Raw genomic sequence first — 20,230 nt, forward strand, 5'->3', positions numbered from 1 at the left:
ACCACAATGAGACTGCCGCACTCAAAAACTTGTGCTCTGAACATACTTTTTTTTTAAATTGGTGATGTTAATTAGAATTTGATTTTGGTTTATCCAGCATGCCTGGCATCAAAAAAAAAAGCCCTTTTCCAGGATATTCTGTTCCCATCCCATACAAGTACCCAACGTTTTATAATATACAAACATGTTCATGTTCTTTAAAATTATTATTACAGGTAATCGACTTAATGGCCGCAATCTGGACTGGAACATTTATTGCTAAGCAAGGCAGTTATTAAGTAATCTGTGTCTGGTTTTACAACCTTCTTTGCCATGGTCATTAAGCAAACTACTGTCATGGCACGCAGTCATTAAGCAAACCCGGCTTCCTGCATTGACTTTGCTTGTTGGAAGTTTGTTAGGAAGATCACAAGTGGCATCACGAGACACTGAGACTCTGCATCCATCCTATATCTATACTGGCTGCCTGGAGCCTGAATTTTGTGACTGCAGGGGTGCTGCAATAGTTGTAAGTCCAAGGACTGGTCATAAGTCAGTTTTTTTCAGTGCCATCATAACTTTGAAGAGTCAGTAAGACAATGGTTATAAAATTGAGGATTATCTGTATTTTCAAAGCTGGGTTTTTAAAACTTTCTTTTCCTTTTAAACATTTTTCCCACTGTAACTACATAGCCAAAAAGGCATTGAGAGATGTTAACTTAATCCTACATAGCTTTTTCTCTGATAATATCACACTACTAACTAGAGCATGCAAAACATTTGCTAGACCAATACTTGAATACAGCTCATCAGTCTGGAACCCACATTACGTATCTGATATTAATACAGTTGAGAAAGTCCAGAAATATTTCACAAGAAGAGTTCTCCACTCCTCTACTCGTTGCAGAATACCTTATGCCACCAGACTTGAAATTCTAGACCTAGAAAATCTAGAACTACGCCGCCTTCGGTCCGATCTAAGTATAGTATATAAAATCATACATTGCAATATCCTACCTGTCAATGAATACTTCAGCTTCAACCATAACAATACAAGAGCACACAATAGATACAAACTCAAGATAAACTGTACCAAACTTGATTGCAGGAAATATGACTTCAGCAACAGAGTGGTCAATGTCTGGAATACTCTACCTGACCCTGTGGTTTCTTCCCCACCAACGTGCCTACCCTCCCTGTCCTATTGATTCTTTTTATTTTTCTTATATGTATCCATTTCATGTATTCATAACTATGTTTATACTTATACCTGTTATCTTATAATCGCTTGACAAAAATAAATAAATAAATAAATAAATAAAACATAAAAAAATTAAATGTTTCTCTGTCTTCCGATGCTTGTTACCACTCCCATCCTCTACGCGTACAGTATGTCATCCAAGCAACATACAGGTAGTCCTCGGGTTACAATCAGTGGCCATTCAAAGTTGCAACGGCACTGAAAAAAAGTGACTGATGGCCATTTTTCACACTTACGGCCCTTGCAACATCCCCATGGTCACATGATCAAAATTCGGACACTGGTTCATATTTATGAGGGTTGCAGGGTCCTGGGGTCATGTGATCAACTTTTGGGGCCTTCTGACAAGCAAAATCAATGGGCAAACCAGATTCACTTAACAACCGTGTTACTAACTTAACAAATGCAATGATTCACTTAACAACTGTGGCAAGAAAAGTTGTCAAATGGGGCAAACTCACTTAGCAACATAAATGTGGGGCTCAATTGTGGTCGTAACTTGAGGATTACCTGTACAGATGAGTGAATCAATCCATTTCCTGCATTTGTGCTGTGTGCTCAAGCCGGCGTTAATCCTGCGGTCCCAATTCAGATAACATAATCAGCCACAAAAAGTAACTTCAAGCCACACAAGTTTACCCCATTGTGCAAATATAATTCTACTGTGTCACTGTTGTCTCTCGAAGGCCCCAGGAGTAGCTTTGGGACTCTTAGTCCAACCTACCTTACAGGGCTATTAGGAGGAAAAATACAGCCCGTTTGGTATAATGGTTAAGATACCAGGTTAGAACTGGGAGACAGTGAGTTCTAGTCCCACCTTGGCCACAAAAGCCAACTTGGGATGATTTTGGGCCAATCACCAAGAAAATGTGAGTTCTAGTTCTATTTTAGATGTGAAAGCCAGCTGGGTGACTTTGGGCGAGTCCAGTGGTGGGATTCAAATTTTTTTTACTACCGGTTCTGTGGGCATGGCTTGGTAGGTGTGGCATGACTTGGTGGGCGTGGCTTGGTGAGCATGGCAGGGGAAAGTGACTGCAAAATCCCCATTCTCTCCCCACCCCACTAACCTGCTTTCCAGCTCCATTCTCCTGTGCAGGGCAACCAAAGAAGACCCAGCCGATCAGTTGGGACTCATTGGGAGGTAGAGAATAGATGGGGGCGAGGACAGTCAGAGGTGGTATTTGCCAGTTCTCCAAACTCCTCAAAATTTCCACTACCAGTTCTCCAGAACTGGTCAGAATCTGCTGAATACCAGCTCTGGGCAAGTCAGTCTCTCTTAGCCAAACCCACCTCACAGGGTTGTGGGGAAAAATAGGAGGACGAAGGAGTATTAAGGCATTTTTTTGGCCTTGAATTATTTCTAAAAATGACAAACAAATAAATAAGAGGAGAATTCCCTGGTATGAATTTAATAACGCTACACGCATCTAATAAAATAAACACCATAACATGCAAGGGATTATTGTACTCTTCCATTACATTAGCAATTTTATCACATTTTTTTTCATTACAGCAGCTTTCGATGCAAGATAAAATGTTAACCTTTAGATTGCGCTGTGCTTGAGCTGTTTTATTTATTCATTTATTTATTTGATTTGTCAATCGCTTACAAGATAATAGGTATAAGTATAAACATAGTTATGAATACATGAAATGGATACATATAAGAAAAATAAAAAGAAACAATAGGACAGGGACGGTAGGCACGATGGGTACGCTTATGCACGCCCCTACAGGCCTCTTAGGAAAGGGGTGAGGTCAATAGTAGACAGTCTAAGGTTAAAGTTTTTGGGGTTTGGGGAAGAAACCACAGAGTCAGGTAGAGTATTCCAGACATTGACCACTGAAATACGCTGAAGTCGTATTTCCTGCAATCAAGTTTGGTGCCGTTAACCTTGAGTTTGTATCTATTGTGCGCTCTTGTGTTGTTATGGTTGAAGCTGAAGTATTCATTGACAGGTAGGACATTGCAATGTATAATTTTATATACTATACTTAGATTGGACCGAAGGTGGCGTAGTTCTAGTTTTCTAGGTCTAGAATTTCAAGTCTGGTGGCATAAGGTATTCTGCAACGAGTAGTGGAGTAGAGAACTCTTCTTGTGAAATATTTCTGGACTTTCTCAACTGTATTAATATCAGATACATAATGTGGGTTCCAGACTGATGAGCTGTATTCGAATATTGGTCTAGCAAATGTTTTGTATGCTCTAGTTAGTAGTGTGATATTACCAGAGAAAAAGCTATGTAGGATTAGGTTAACAACTCTTAATGCCTTTTTGGCTGTGTAGTTACAGTGGGCTCTAGCACTTAGATAATTAGAGATGAGTATTCCAAGGTCCTTTACAGAGCTTGGATCATCAACAAGGTCTTGACTATTCAGCCTGTATTTTATTTTCTGGTGGTTTTTTTTTTTGCCAATATGTAGGACAGAGCATTTATTTGTTGAGATTTGAAGTTGCCATTTGTTTGACCATTCTGATACATAGTCAAGATCTTTTTGAAGGGTAGCAGTATTGTCTGCGGTGTTGAACAGCTTTACATCATCAGCGAAGAGAACGCAGTTGCTCTTAATATGATCACAGAGGTCATTTATGTAGAGTATGAAGAGAGTATCAAAGAGCTTTTAGAAACACCTCATTTCCGATACGTGCACGTGAGAATGAAACTCCAGGCTTCAAACCGACCGCAAATGGTTTTGCCTTTAAAAAATAAATAAAAAAATAAAAAAGCTACCACGTTGTGGGCGGGGCCAGAAGCCATCATGTTTGGGGCGGTCCGTAAAGTCTCTAGCTAACTTCATTTTCCCAATGTAATCTATTAATTAATCCCCGTCGCGGCAGAGCCAGTGAGGAAGGAGTAGGAGGTGCCGCTATGCAAAAGAGCATCTTTTCCAGTCCGGCCCGTACTGTTTAACCCCGAGGTCCGGCGCTGAATTGCCCGGGCAGGAGCTTTGAATGCGCTTTGCAAAAATATATAATATATTCTTGTTTCGTTTTCTCTTAGCGCTTTGCAATTAACAGTTTGCAAAATTAGCAATGCTGTTTGTAAAAAGAGAAGTCTATCCGGCACTGGCGACGGGGTTTGGGCATAGCGTTTGCTGCTGAAGGAGGGAGTTTCGTGCTGAAAACGCGAGCAGCAACTCACCTGAGCGCAGGTGTGCAAAAGGTAAACCATTCGGGAGGATAATCCGTAAAGAATTAAGAAGGGGGGGCATGTTAGGGGAATTTGCTTCGGGGGAAAGGGGGTTTGAAAGCTTGAGGTTCCACTCCCTATCATTGCTTGCCCCCCTCCTAATTTTTGTAACTATTGAAGAGGTAGAAAAAGAAGTGGATTACTCTGTTTTTGGTCAGCCACAAGTTCATCACAATGGGGAAAAAAAGGAAGGGATCCCAGAATTGGATAACGGTTTTTGACTTACCGAAAGATAAAAATATCAGCGCAGCAGAGAGAGAGAGAGAAAAGGATAAACTTAAGAGAATGCTGTTCAAAAAATAAAAAGATAAAAAAAACCATTCCAATAAAACGCCTGTCAAATATTATAGAATGTTTCAGTAGTATCTTTACAAAGACAGTCTTGTTTAGGATCCGATGCAAACAGGGAAGTTATTGTTGGATGGGACTCTGAAAATAAATCTTCAGGAGTGGATCTTTAAAACGGTGCGGGAAAGTTTATTTTTATTCACCAGCAAAAGGCCAGCTTCTGTAAATATAAATCCTATAAATATGAATATAAGCACTTCTACAGGGTTAATTTAAAAAAAAGATAACCAGTGTCTGGTAAATGTATTGTTCCAGTAGGAAAGGATTATGAGGGGGTGGGGGGGGGAGAAACAAGAAATCAGGAATGCTAGAAGTTTGATATTTATTTATTTACAAAATTTATATGCCGTTCATTTCACTATTGGAAATGACTATTGGAAATGTGTGGCTTAAAATGCAATAAAAGCAGAAATATAAAAAAATAAAAAGTGGGCATTTTGCTAAAACCAGTCAAAAAAAGTTGCATGATTGCCTCTATAATTTGGTTTTAGACCAGAATCTTTCCCAGTGTCCCCTAATAATGTGACAATTGTGATAATTTCTCAGGGCGGAAGTGCATATATTTAATAAATAAGCCAATATACAATGATTCCCAGCCCTATTAGTTGCAGTGTGGAATAATAGTTTAATACAAGTTAACTGTATTTGTTCTTTAAAGACTGTTTAGGATATATGAAGTGATTTTGAGCAATAGGCAGTTTGTTTGTTTTTAGTCTTGTGCCAAATTCAGTGAGATTTCTTGAATTCAAATCATACTGTATATTTAAGAGTCTTGTATTAGTATAATGCCTATTGGTGATCAACAGTATAATTCATGAGTTTTACAAAAAAACAGATTCCCTCATTTATAGGCAATGTAACCTTCATACCCTTGAATATAATATATTGTTTCCGTTGCAATTATATTATTACCACTATCTTCTTGAAGGGAGTTCTCTGTTCGGAATCTAATTTTCAATAACCATATAAGCAGACTCAATATCTTAGAGGGGGATATGAGGGCTTAATTATTAAATTATGTAAGTATCATTCTTAGTTTCCCAGACTTGGTGCAAATTATTCCTAGTTAAACAAGCATGGCTTAAATTCTTCATTCTGGGCAAGACACGTGGAACCCATCAGGCAATGACAGATTTAGATCAAAAAGATCTGTACTGGATCCAACCCAAAACCTATACCAGTTACTTACCCAATTTTTTTCCTTCATTATACAAAACCGCTTATTAGGAAGTCGTAGCAAACTTTGTAAACGTCATCTTTTTGAACACGGTTGTAATTTTGAATGATCGCTGAAGGAATGGTTTTAACTTGAGGACCACCTACATTATGAAAATAATATGGTGGAATGATCTTTATGTCATTTTAACAAGTTACCTTTGATAGTTTCATCAATTTTCGTCTTCATAGGAATACTTTTTGAGATTTTCAGATGTATGTTTAGTACACAGGGCAATTTTAACTTTCCCTGCTGTGATGCCTAATTGTTCATAGGTCATTAACCCAAAGAAAAAAACCCACTTTTCCCCAATTTTGGGTAATTTACCCAGGTTTGACAAGCATTGATCTATACAGCAGGGATCTAGGAAGAAAGCCTTTTCTGCTTAATAATTTCCCCCCAGAAGTGAGGCAGGCCCCCCACTCTCCTAGCCTTCCGAAAGAGAGTTAAAACATGGCTCTGCGGCTTTGCGTGGGGTGCCCAAAGAAACACATGGGGTGGGTTGGTGCCATGCAAGCCCTCACTTCATCTTTATCATCTAATTTTAACAGGGTTTAATTATCCTTGCCACTTTAAAAACTTTTATAGTTTTTTTTTTAAAAAATAATTATAAAATTAGATTTATTAAAATTTTAATTTTCATATACTGTTTTATATTTTGATGTTTTATTCTAGCCAGAATCCCTCTTTGAGGCAGGTATGTGATTCAGATACATGAAATATAAAATGAATGAATGAATGAATGAAGGAAGGAAGGAAGGAAGGAAGGAAGGAAGGAAGGAATTTTATTCTGGCCCAGCGTTATAGTTTTGCGAAGCCATAATTCCTTAACTAGGAATTGGGAGCAGAAGTATTCTTGGCCTCCACTTTGATGTAATTTCTAACCACAACAACTTGTAGCCATGATTTTTCTCTAATTTCCCTTTAGAGTTGTTCCAAGTTTGTAGATCTTGTGCTGGTGAGTTCCATAGTTTTAGGTATGCACTGCATGGAGAAGTCCTGAATCTCCTACCATTTACCTCTCTAAAATATTCTGTCTCCACAAATCCTTTTTCAGTGACTGAAATGATACGGTCGTGCCCAATTTATCATACTATTATATGATCAATTTTGTTTGATGTTCCTTTCTGGGAAAGGATGAAGATCCTGTAGTTCATGTCCTTTGCAAAGTAGAACATTTTATTTCATGATCTTGATTGCAGCCATTTTAAAATAGGAGAAACTTTTTGCAACGTCCTAGACGCTGAGGTTTTAATTCTGAATTTGAAAACTGGGGTACATGTTTATTATGCATATTTTTAACGTTTTTTTTAATCCCGCCTTTATTATTTTTATAAATAAGATGAGAAACATATCTAATACTCCTGCCTTCTAATTTTCCCATAAAAGCAACTCTTGGATCGGGTTGAGAGAGAAAGTGATTGGTCCAAGTTTGAATCTAGAATATAAAGGATTCATATTTACAACAAATGTTTAGATTGTATGAAACCACAAGGTATATTGACCTGAAAATAAATATATCAACATTCAAAATAGGTATGCTTGATAGGGAAAATGCAGGGAACATTTGCTGGTTATTTAGAAATGATGAAAAACAAGATCAAATAAACGAATTAACGTACAGGTAGTCCTCGGCTTACGACTGCAACCAGGGCCATATATTCCATCTCTAAGCAAGGTGGTTTAGTGAGTAGTGCCTGATTTTATGACCTTTTTTGCCATAGATGTTAAGCGAATCAGTGCAGTTGTTGAGCAAATTACATGGTCATGAAGTAACTCGAGCTTCTCCCATTGACTTTCTATGTCATAAGCCTGGGAAGGTTGCAAGTAGCAATCATGTGACCCTGGGACACTGCAACTGTCATAAATATATGCCAGTTGCCAAGCAAAATTTGATCACATGGCTGTGGAGATGCTGCGATAGTTGTAAGTGCGAGGACTGGTTGTAAGTCACTTTTTTCAGTGCTGTTGTAACTTTGAACATTCGCTAGATGAATGGCTGTAAGTCGAGTGTCAAGGTTTAGACTGAGAAACCCAAACAAGCAAGCACGATCGAGACGATCCAATCTCTGAATGCAAAACTTTATTGAGTACATCATTTTGGCACCGATGAAAGCAAAACTAGCTCTAGCTAATTCCTACACAATTCACCTAATTAGAGTTCTCTCCCCCCTCTATTAGTGCAGGTCACATTGTCCAATTAAATGTCATGGTATTGTTATGAGAAAATGTCTTTGGGATTTGGCAAACACCTGCTGGTCCTTGTGGCTTGTCTTCTTCATTTTGGGAGCCTATATTCCATTTCCCCCTTCCCTCCCCACTAGTTCGTTGGCAAGCTGAGAAACAATAATGGTTGCAACAGCACAAGCGCGCTTCTAACTTGACATCAAGGATTGTAGGTATCTTAGAAACTTTTTTGTTAAAGATGGGGAAAGTGAATGAAAAGAAATTCAGATGTGCAAATACTGCTAGAAGCTATATGGTCCATGGCAAGGAATGTATATTGAAAGAAGCCAGAATGGCTGTATAGAAAAGGAGTGTCTTCTTTTTTTTTATGGAAGTAAGAACTGGACACGATGGGAGAAATCAAAATTAAATTGAATGCAGTGGCAGTGGAGTACTTAAGAAGTACACATGATAAAGCAACCAGCAGAGAGACCAATAATTAATGGGTGCTGAATTTATTTTATTTATGTATCAAACTTAGAAATTGTCCATCTCATTCCTAGCATGACTCTGTGAGGGTGTACAGTTAAATGAATGAGGATGGGATAGAGAGAGTACCAGTATAAATTATGCTTGAGTTGCTATAGAAAGAATGAAGGAAGATTGAAAGAATGAAGGAAAAACAAAGGGACCAGAGGAAGGGAAGAAGGCCTCTGAATATCATGGTTAGATCTTCAAAAAGAGAGAAGTGAGTATTTAAAATGAAAAGTATAAAGCCTGTAAGTAGAAGCAATGAAGTATTGCAACAGAAGCACAAGTGGATGGTGTTGGGGTGAACTGGATTTTGCCCAGTGTCTTTTTAATTATTTCATCTTTAATTTATTTGGCTTATTCTCTTACTCCTTTGGGGCACCAGGCATACAATTGTTTACTCCAAAAGGGAATTGTGTGATGGTTATGTATATAAATATACGTCTGAGGTGTCATGGCAGACCGTTGGCGTTTGTGTCTTCCAGAAAATGGAGTTTTCAAACACGGATCTTTTTATTTTGAACTCAGTGTTTGGGTATATATAATGTGAGAGAAGTAACAATCCAGCGAAGAGGAAATAACCTTTGCTCATTTTCCGAGGCAGATTTTTCTGTTCTGATTTTCGTATCTTTCCGAGTTAAACCTGACACCGAAAATAAATGCTAGTATGCAGATTCCACAACTTTGGACTGGTAGCAAGCCAGTTTTAAATTGCATTTTCATAGAGTGGGAACGTGCTCTCTGAACTAAGAAAAGAAATTCAGATGTATCTTGATAGGTTCTCTTCTTGGTGTCCTGTTTTAAAAGGTTTTATTGAGTACAATGGGTTTTTTTCCCCTCCCACGATCTTTGAAATGGGAAATATAATCAGTGTTCAAGATCAATGTACAATCTCACATTTTGTCATTGAGAAAAGAAAGACTTTTTAGGGGGAGAATGAAAAAATCCCACCCATGGAAAACAACTGGGATAGACTAGAAAAGGAGTACCATAGAATAGTGTTTCTCAGCCTTGGCAGGCTTAAGATGGACTTCAATTCCCAGAATTCCTCAGCCAGCAAGGAAAATGAATAAAGTTTAACCAAAGATTTGAGGAATTTCTAGATTGGAAGGGTGATGCTGATGTGGGGTGGGTATTCGACTTACACAATCACAACAATTTGCGACCAAAATTCCAGGCTCCATTGGGTCATTAGCCAAGGACTACTTTTATATAGTGCTGGGGGAAAAAGATTGGAACACACTTTAATAAACACTACTTTAGCCAAATAGATGCTCATGAGCAGGAAGGCCGGGGGGGTTTTGGAGTCACAATAAGATTGACTCAGCCTTCCATTCTTCCGAGGTCGATAAAATGAGGACCAAGATTGTTGGGGGCAATATGCTGACTTTGTAAACCACTTAGAGAGGGCTGTAAAGCACTGTATATAGGTCTAAGGTATAGGTCTAAGTGCTATTGCTATAATTTCAAGGACAGGCTGTAAATAGCTTATCTGAATTTTAAAGGATTATTAAGCGAATGGTTATCAATTGAGAACTATCAGTAGTATGAGCATGGAGGAGCGTGCAACCACCTTAACAATCACTAGGAATGAATGGATCACTTTGGATTCGTCTAGGCCACAAGGTTGGCTGGGGAATTCTGGGAGGTGAAGTCCACACATCTTCAAGCTGTTAAGGTTGAAAAATGTTAACACACACACACATACACACACACACATCCCTGTCAATTAGCAACCTACACTAAGCAGAACACGCCTGGGGGGCTGCAATGTCATAGGAGGACCACAAAGGCTTGAAAAAATGTTATGATTTAATTTTTTTTAATCTTTAAATCTTGAGTTATGTCTTGGGAGAGTGTGTCTGTGGCTACAAAAGGTATTTAAAGGGAGTCCGTGGTGAAGAAAAGGTTGAGAACCACTAGTCTAGGCTATCAGTACTATTAGTCAATAGAATTTTCTGTTCGTTTATTTTGACTTCTTTGAGGTCCTTTAATATTATTGGATGATCCACTAAAACTGTCAGTAGGACAGTCCATGAACCCACTGAAGCCAATAAGCAACATTATGTTTTGACCAGAGAGCAGTTTGTTTCTCCAAAAATCACAAACTCATATTCTTCAACACCAATACCTTCTCCTAAAATTATTATTGTGAAATGCCCAAAGTATCAGAAACAATGGTAGCCGTTAAGTAAAGAGATATAAATATATATTTAAAGTGATGCATTTTTACATCTCCATCATTTCTAAATTAATTTTTTTTTTAGAATCCAGACAAGATGGATAAGTAAGTATAAATATATTAAATGCATGCATGTATAAATATAAGTTCCAAAATAAAGAGTTGTAAGTGTTGAATAGACAGAAAGGCAGGAGGACATAAATTCAATAATAAATAAATTAAAATTAAAAGATCCATGTCAGGCCCTGGGGTGATATTAAAACTGTGGACAAGAAAACTCTAGGAGAATTTTATACCACGGGGGGTACTGCCTTCAATTGTCTCTCCCTCAAAACCATACTATATCTCAAAATTCTGTTTGAAGAGAATTTGATATAAGTAGTGTTCAACTTACCACCGGTTGCTTAGCGACCGTACAAAGTTATACTGGAACTCCCAAAAGGTGTTTACAACCCAGTTAAGAAGTTCCGACGGCCAGTTGCTCCCAGCCATCCTCTACAATCATATGACTTCACTTTGGGGACTTGGTAATCAGCTCACAATTATGGCTATTATTATTGTTGTTGTTGTTATTGTTGTTATTATTATTATTATTATACGTAATAAGTTATTTGCCATTTATCTTGCCATGGAGCTACTCTAAGTGGTTTAAAATAATAAAAAGGAAAATGAAAAGTGTAAACAGAACAGATCAGAAATAAAATAGCAGGACAATAAACACACAATGACAAACGAACATGATGAGAATAATACATTAATATTGTCCCGGTAATGATGGTGAATTATGAGAGTCAGCTATGCTGTCAGGATTCCAGAGTTACCCCAATTAAATCATGAGTCTCGAGCCAGACTTCCAAAACTTCAAAAGGATTTATTGGGAGTTAACATGTCCGGCACTGCCTGGGTGTAGCCGACTCTGAGACACAGAATTCATTGTCACCCTTGACCCTGGTTTTCCCCCACCCCCTGGGTGTATCGTAATTCATATTCTCCAATGGGACACATTCATAGCCAAGAGTCATCAATCATGTTCCCCAGTTAGATATTTGTGCAGCAGAAACTTCAGTCACCTAGTTACTATTTATGGAATGCACTTTCGATTTCCAAGCTGCCACACTGCTCTTTCAAACCCCTTTCCCCTCTCCCTTTCTGTTGGCAACTCTAAAAAAACCATAGATATATTTTAGGAGTTGACATTTATGATAAACAAAAAGATGGATGGGTGGAGAGCAGAGACCCAGAAGTGGGGAGGCAGAGTTTACCATCAATTGAATAGCCACCTCTGCCATGGAATTTCGCCATCTGGTCCCCAGGCCATTTGCAACGTCCCATAGTCGTGTGATCATTTATGATATTTTTACAAAAATCATCATTTACTTCCCATTTTTGTAAAAAAAAATGCCCCATAGCAAACAATGGGTTTGCTTAATGACATGACAGTCACTTTAGGACTATGGTGTTCGCTTAATGACCCTTCATAAAAATGTTTTATGACATTGAGGTGGTCACCCAATGGCCTGTTTACAACCATCACAACTTATGACCATAATGTTCAGGCTCCAGTATGGTCATAAGTTGAGGACTACTTCTAAATTTTAGAGTCTAGCTACCTCACACGTGATGTGCCTGGGATTTTTTCCTCGTTTAGATCCGTTGCTTGGACCGGGTTCAGTTCCTGCCTTTCCCCCCATGGACAGAGTTATGACTTTGAATTCTCCCCTGGCCTCACTGCCTGAAATTAATTTCCAGAAAACCTTCAATCTCAGGAGAGGGACTTTGTCATTGATGGAAAGTTTCCCAGGGTTGCTAACTTTAGTCTTGGGTGTTTCAGCTATTGTAAGAATTAATTTAAAGATTTAACGATTTTATTTCGGGGCTGGAGCTGGCTTTTGGGAACCTGAAATGGCATGATTGAATTAGAAAGCGAAGCCATGGCTGGCCCATGGCTTCCAGACTTTGCACCCCCCAGGTGTTCTTCAAATGTTTTTGTAATCAAATATCTTCCGCTACTTTAATATGTTTAGTTCTCCAAGAAAGAAATGTTTTATAATTAGGGCTGATCCATTCATAAGACTAGGATTAAGCAAGGATTTAGGGCTGGAAGCACCGTTGAAATGCTATATGTCTGTGCCAGTTGTCCTCCAAAAATGAGCTTTGCTTGAAGCGACATTGCATTTCCCTTTGGTGATCTTATTTATTAGCTAAGCTTTATATCTTCTCCAGAGTGTCATGTGATCCAATATTTATCCCCAAGCAACAACCCTGTAAGGCAGGCTGGACTGGAAATCAGCCACATTGGCCTTGGGGTTGAGAGGGAGGGACTGGTCCAAATTCAGCCAATGAGCTTCTGTGACTAAGGGAGGGTTTGGAACCTGGGTCTTTCTGCTCCTAGTCCAGCACCTTCTCACCACACCTGATTGGCTGTTGGGGCTGAGAAGGAAGAAAGGATTGGCCAAATTCAGCCAAGGACCTTCTGTGGCTGAAGTGTGTACTCAAACCTGGGCCTATTTTGCATTTTTGAACTAATATATACAGCCACGATTTGTATTTTTTTTAAATTCCCATTTTTGACTGATAAATAGAAACACAGAGGTAGATACAATATATACATGGAAAATAATATTTAAAATGTAGTGTAGTCTCCAAGCATATGCACATTTAAAAATTCTTATGTACAACAAATTAAATTGAACACGTTCACAAAATCAGAAACTGAGGGGGAAAAACTGGACGGATTTTCAACAGGGAAAAACTTTAAAAAATGGAACAAAGATATCCTGGTCTCTTGTCTGCGTGTATAACTCTCCTTGAAATGGATAATTATAGAGATGTGTCTGCTTCAGTGTTTTTAATTCATAATATTTGTATATATTCCTTTATTTATTCTTATGATTTATAGACTGCTCAGTTTTTGAAAAGTTCTAAGTGACTAAATTGGGGAAAATTAGAAGAGAGGGAAAAAAAGATCAAATCTCCAAGCACAGCCATGGGATTTCCTGGCCATTGACAAATCAATGAAAACATATTAATATAAATTTACAAATAGGACTAAATGAGATATTGAATTCTGGGAGGGAAAAGTGTGTTCTATGGATTTTCAAGTTCCAATTTTATATATCTTATTTTGCTACTCGCTACTTCTGAGAATATTGTCCATATTTGACACTTGGAGATAGACTGCCTTTACAACTGGACGCTTCATTTAAATATCGTAACAGAGAGCTGTGGATATTGTACATCACACTAAATCTGTCTTCTTTTTCAAATCATCTTAGCCATAACTATATTATGCTTTAACAAACACCAGAGCAAGACTAATGTTATCAAATCAAGATTACTTCAAGATTAGTGTGTACGTTAAGGGGGATTTCAGTGTGAAATCTTCTAATAACGGAAACTTTACACCAATGTTTCTCTTCTCAACAACTTTTAAGATGTGTGGACTTCAACTCCCAGAATTCCCCAACCAGCATGCTAGCCAAACATTTTTCAGTCTAACAAATTTGCCAAATGACACAACAAATTTTACATACTGCCTCCAATGAGTTGAATTAAAGCTCTTGATAGCTTTATAATAATATTTGTTAATCTAAACAGGTGCAGCTAAACTCTTTTTGATTTTAAATAAATAAGGAAACCTGATAAGTTAAAGGCCTTCAAAAACTTTTTGGCCAAATTGAAATTTTCTTACTATTATTTTATTTATTTTTACTTTACTATTTATTTATTTATATTTATTGGTTGTCCAACTTTAGCGGGCAGAATGGATACTACTTGAGTTTAAATTATATCATTGGGATTTTTTTTTAATGTATTAATACGTTCTTTTGGAAGGAGAGCTTTAATATCCCCTTTTTGGATCCATTTGGAGACTAAGTGTGTAACACCTCTGAATTCTTGGCAAGATTTAAGGTCTAGTTGTATTAAATGTAGAGTTTCATTTCCAGTCTTTAAATTGCTAGATACTTTTTGTTCATTGTGGAATAATCCAGATTTAAAAACAGCAAACCAGATATTTTCCTGGAATGCCTGGGACCACAAAAGAGATAAAAACATTTATATCATTTGGTTTTTAATGACTTAAAGAGATTGCATTTTGAATATGATTTACCTGCAGCATTTTCTTGGCAATATGTTACTATTGTAACATATGTTAATTTTAAAAATGCAGCCTGAGACACAGATATTAAGATACTAGTGCAGTTTTAGGATCCTTGAGAGATGCAGCACATGAACAGAAAGCAACAATGCTATTTTATAAAGAATAGAAAAAGTAAAATGAAAATTAATTGTAGCTATATATTTGAATTGTGCAACGAAACATCGGAATATCCAATTTTGGATAATCAATGGATTTAGATGCTTTACAAACAAAGTAGATCTGTGATTTTAAAATGACACTAATTCATCAGAAAATATTTTTTCAACTTTTGTAAAATCCCTTGAATCATGTTTTAGAATGGGCAAACATTAGTTTTTTTGTGCTACCTTTGTGTGAAATTTGAAAACCTTGCACATTTCACAATGAGCTTTAGCATTACCAAGTCAAGGGGCAAGGCAGCAAGGACAATTTTACATAAATGGAAAGAAACTCATCTGATTTGAAAGAATGGATAAAGGGTTTGGGTCTGTGAAACTATTTTTTGAAAAGTTTCTGTTTTGAAAATGAGGATGTAAAACAATATATTTATTCATCATCTAGATTTAATAAAGGTTTTAATACATTTTATATTGCTACCAATGGATGTTATATAGGTCTTTTATCTTTCCATTAATGGAGGGTTTTTTGTGGTTCTGTTTTTTATCGTTAGTTGTTACTTTGCATCTTGTGTACAAGTGTGATCTTGGTTTGGACAGAGAGTGGCCCAGAGTCATCCAACTGGCTTCATGCTTCAATCAGGATTAAAACTCCAGTCAGTGCCTTAACTGCTAGCGAAATTAGTTTATTTATTTTTATTTGATTTGATTTGATTTGTCAATCACTTACAAGATAATAGGTATAAGTGTAAACACGAGTAAGAATACAGGAAATAGGTATGAATAAATGGGGACAATAGGACAGGGACGGTAGGCACGATTGTGCACTTATGCACACCCCTTACAGACCTCTTAGGAATGGGGTGAGGTCAATAGTGGATAGTTTGAGTTTAGTTTAGTACAATAAGCTATAATATATATAGCTTTTTTCGTTCACTGTATAATTGGTCTCTTTTTTCCCTGTTGAAGCTATAGTTTGTTTTGTTTTTGTATTTTGCTATGAAAAAGGAATACTGTATAAATAATTTCTGAAATGCTTTAGCAAATGCATTTAAGAGTGACGTTCTGGGATGTGACACCATCATCATCACCAAAAAATCCATGTTGCTGGGCCTCCAGATATGAAAAGGAAGCAGGAAGCAAAGAGGACAGTGGCGTTCAATATTATTGTTATTATGGTTCACGATAATATGTTTCACCACACAGTCAGCCAGATGTTCAGACTGGATTTGGCATTTTTGTCCGCCTATCAAGTCCTTTCCAAGTCCTGGGATAAACAGATGTAGATGTTTGATGATGTTACAGATATTTGTGGCAGGATGTAAGCTGTTCCGAGTACAGCTGCCTTTTGCAATTGACAGATGGTGAGTTTGTCAATGTTGATAGTGTTTAAATGGTGCTCCAGTTCTTTTGGGACTGCACCCAAGGCACCTATTACAATTGATACTACCTTTGCTTGCTTTACTGTAGATTTACAATTTACAAATACACCTTTCCTTCCAATAGTTCTGCAGCTGCTGGCCTGAGTTGCCCAGTCAACAATCCTGAGTCCTGTAGTCCATTTTTCAGCAGATGTTCAGGAACTCCAACATCTACCACAGTCATTAATCTGGTATGGGTTTCTGTAATTTACCTCTCAACATATTTTTTATGGGAGAGACACTCTTTGACTTCCCTGATGAGACCTGTCCAGTATGGTTGAGCCTCTGACCTAGCTCCCATTTTCCTCAGAGCACCCAAGCCATGTCAAGGTAGTACCTCACTGGAAGTTGTTATATGTATGGAAAATTAGATTTGCAATCTCAGACTGGTGGAAACTTAATACCCTGTTTCTCCAACAATACGGCCTCCCCCAATAGGAAGTCCCAGCATGTTTTATAGGCATGAAATGAAATTAAGCCCCTCCCCCAAATTAAGGCCTATATTAAAACATGCAAAATGGGGGAATGGGGGAGGCTTGCCATTAGAAAGTACTTTTGTTGCACACCCGGATATGGTGCTGCCTGTGTTGACCCCGATACGAAGTGCCCCACCAACGCCGAGGTCAACATCCAAGCCGTCGCCGCCCGCCCGAAGATGCAAGGGGGAATTAAGTCACCCCCAAAAGACGGCCTAGCCATTTTTTCGGGCTCAAAAAAAAAAAAAAGACTTGGCCTTATTATATGAGAAACATGGTAATTCAATCGGGGTAGTTGATTTTGCCATCTCAACCAGTTCCATTAAACTTCACCATCCATTCTCCATTGTGAGAATCTGTAAGTCTCATTTCAGTGCATACAAATCTTGTTGCAGTTATATATAAAAGCAAAGTTCTGTGTTTTTTTCTCCCAACGACTTCCAAGCAGGGTGGGTTGGGTTTTTTTTTCTTGTACAATTAAGCTGTTAAGGCCTAATAAATTCAGTATTTCCAGATATCAAAAGAGCCGTTTAGGTATTGCTCTGAGGACTTTGTGATTTTGTGATTTTGGTATAACAACTGGCAGGTAGGTTATACAATCAGCCAGATGTTCAAAATGGATTTGGGATTTTTAGCCTCCTTAGATTATTATTTAGATTTAATACATAGCCACCCCTCGTCCAAGTTAGACAAACAAACAACTGGGAATAAATTTAATTGTTTGCAAACTTATCTAATTGTTAGGATATCAAATAAACAAACAGTTTACTATGCTCTAAGACCAGATCATACAAGTTAAAACAATCAAATAGAATTTGAAAATGCAGTAAAGTCTCATTAATTAAGTAAATCACATACTGTACTTCAGATGTTAGGTCTCATGGTTGGGCACAGAATTCACCAGCCCTGTAAAAGCAATTTCAAGATTGTTGTCTTTTAGGAAAACTTCTTGGTACCGTTCATCTAAATGGGCAAAGTGTCCATCTATTAAGTGTTAAATTACAGATAGTCCTCGATTTACAACCATTTGTTTAGCAACTGTTTGAAGTTACAAGAGCACTGAGAAAAGATGACAGGTTCTTGCACTTAATTTGCAGCATCCCCATGGTCACACAATCAAAATATGGCCACTTGTCAACTGGCATGTATTTATGGTGGTTGTAGCATTCCAGGATGTGACCATGGGGATGTTGCAGTGTGGAAAACAATCATGAGTCACTTTTTTCAGTGCCATTGTAACTTTGAACGATCGCTAAATGAACTGTTGTAAGTCAAGAACTATCTCTTCTCGTTCCTTATTAACTGTTCCCAGCATATCTTGAATTGGACAGTGGTCTCTTACAAAGTAAGAGTGTTGATTCTGATTTGGGCTATACAATTTCAGGCCTTACTGTTTTTTAAAAAAACCACCAAAACATTGTAACTATTTAAAAAAAAAACTGTGGTCCGATATATTGCTTTGCTGTTTGATAATTGGAGAGTTGTGTTTTAAAATTGCAAGTGAGACAGTCTAAGACCATGATGGTGAACCTATGGCACGCATGCTGGAAGTGGCATGCAGAGCCACTTCTGCCGGCACGTGAGAGGTTGCCCAGAAGAGCCACACTGCGCATGCATGCGCACCGCCCGCCTGACAGCTGATTGTCGGGTATCTGGTGTTTATGCGCAGAGATGCACGGGGCGCGCGGGGGTCTCGCGTGCATTTGCAAGGGTTATGGGAGGGGCCCACGCACATTGCCTTCTGGGTACTGGCACGCACAATTTTCGGCTCAGGAACCCAAAAAGGTTAGCCATCACTGGTCTAAGATTTTATTTTATTTTATTATTTATTTTATTTTACTTTATTTCATTTGACTGAAGAGGTGAGATTTTTCAAATCTTTTAAGCAAATTAGGCTTGCCGGGTCAGAACATTGATGTAGCCTGGCATCTTTGGATATTGAGATGGGCAGCATATAAATTTAATAAATCAACAAATAAAACTTTTTCTGGGAAGCAAAGTTATTTCTCCTTTGCATTTTTAAAACTTTCTGGAAGACAGATTGCCCCCTTCCAGGGTAGATCTGTTGAGACTTGAGATGAGATTTTGAGAGGTCTTTTGTTCTTTTGTGAAGGCAGAATGCAATTTTTCCCGCCTGTCTAAATCTGTTCCCCTGTCTGCTTTGCACAAAAGGCCTGTGACAGGAACTGCAAATGGGGAACTGTGGCACCCCCTTAAAATAAACTGTGACTTTCACTCTTTGTCACTCCAGAAATTAGCCAGAATTGAGGCAGACAATTGTGTTCTGCTTAGTGTATGTTGCTAATTGACAGAGGTGTGTGTGTGTGTGTGTGTGTGTGTGTGTGTGTGTTAACATTTCTCAACCTTAACAGCTTGAAGATGTGTGGACTTCACCTCCCAGAATTCCCCAGCCAGCCTTGCTGGCTGGGGAATTCTGGGAGCTGAAGTCCACACATATTCAAGTTACCAAGGTTGAGAAATAACTTGTGTATGTGAAGGAGTGAATAAACATATAAATATTGGGGAAAATGTTTATTGCGGCAAATATTGGGGCATTTCATCTGCTTCAAAGGTACAGAATGAATTTAGAAAATGCTTGCAGTCAAAATCTTAAAACCTGGATTGACAATGAGCTTGTGAATACACCGTTAAATGTCCTTCACCAAAAGGCCAAGTATTAATTTGGAGTTCTATGTCAGGATTCCAGCAATTACCCCAATTAAATCATGAGTCTCGAGCCAAACTTCCAAAACTTCAAAAGGATTTATTGAGAGTTAAAATGTCCGGCACTGCCTGGGTGTAGCCGACTCTGAGACACATAATTCATTGTCACCCTTGACCCAGGTTTTCTCCCACCCCCTAGGTATATCATAATTCATATTCTCCAATGGGACACATCCATAGCCAAGAATCATCAATCATGTTCTCCAGTTAGAATTTTGCATGGCAGAAACTTCAGTCACCTAGTTACTATCTTGGGAAACATTTATGCAATGCACTTTCAGTTTCCAAGCTGCCACACTGCTCCCCCCTCCCTTTCTGTCGGCAACTCTAAAAAGACCATAGAAATATTTTATCAATTGACATCCTAGTTTATTGACTAAAGCCAGCTGTACAACCCAAAGCCATGAATTGGCCAGCCAGATTTTATCCTATAGCAAGTCCAGTTATAGTCAATAGCACGAAGATAAAATTGAAT

At 38.0% G+C, this 20,230-nt stretch overlaps 1 protein-coding gene across 1 annotated transcript in view; it reads left to right on the forward strand.

The window, feature by feature from the left end:
• The first annotated feature begins 4,080 nt into the window (after positions 1-4,080).
• The window catches only part of MEF2B (myocyte enhancer factor 2B), a 59,379-nt gene continuing 43,229 nt past the window's right edge, over positions 4,081-20,230 (forward strand). The window contains exon 1 of the mRNA XM_087952681.1: positions 4,081-4,407. The gene's annotated coding sequence lies outside the window, so the exon portion shown is untranslated. The remainder of the gene's footprint in view (positions 4,408-20,230) is intronic.

Source organism: Notechis scutatus, chromosome 1 (genome assembly GCF_049901735.1).
Source record: "Notechis scutatus isolate UNSWTSFEM ecotype Mainland chromosome 1, rNotScu1.2, whole genome shotgun sequence".
Taxonomy (NCBI): Eukaryota; Metazoa; Chordata; class Lepidosauria; order Squamata; family Elapidae; genus Notechis; species Notechis scutatus.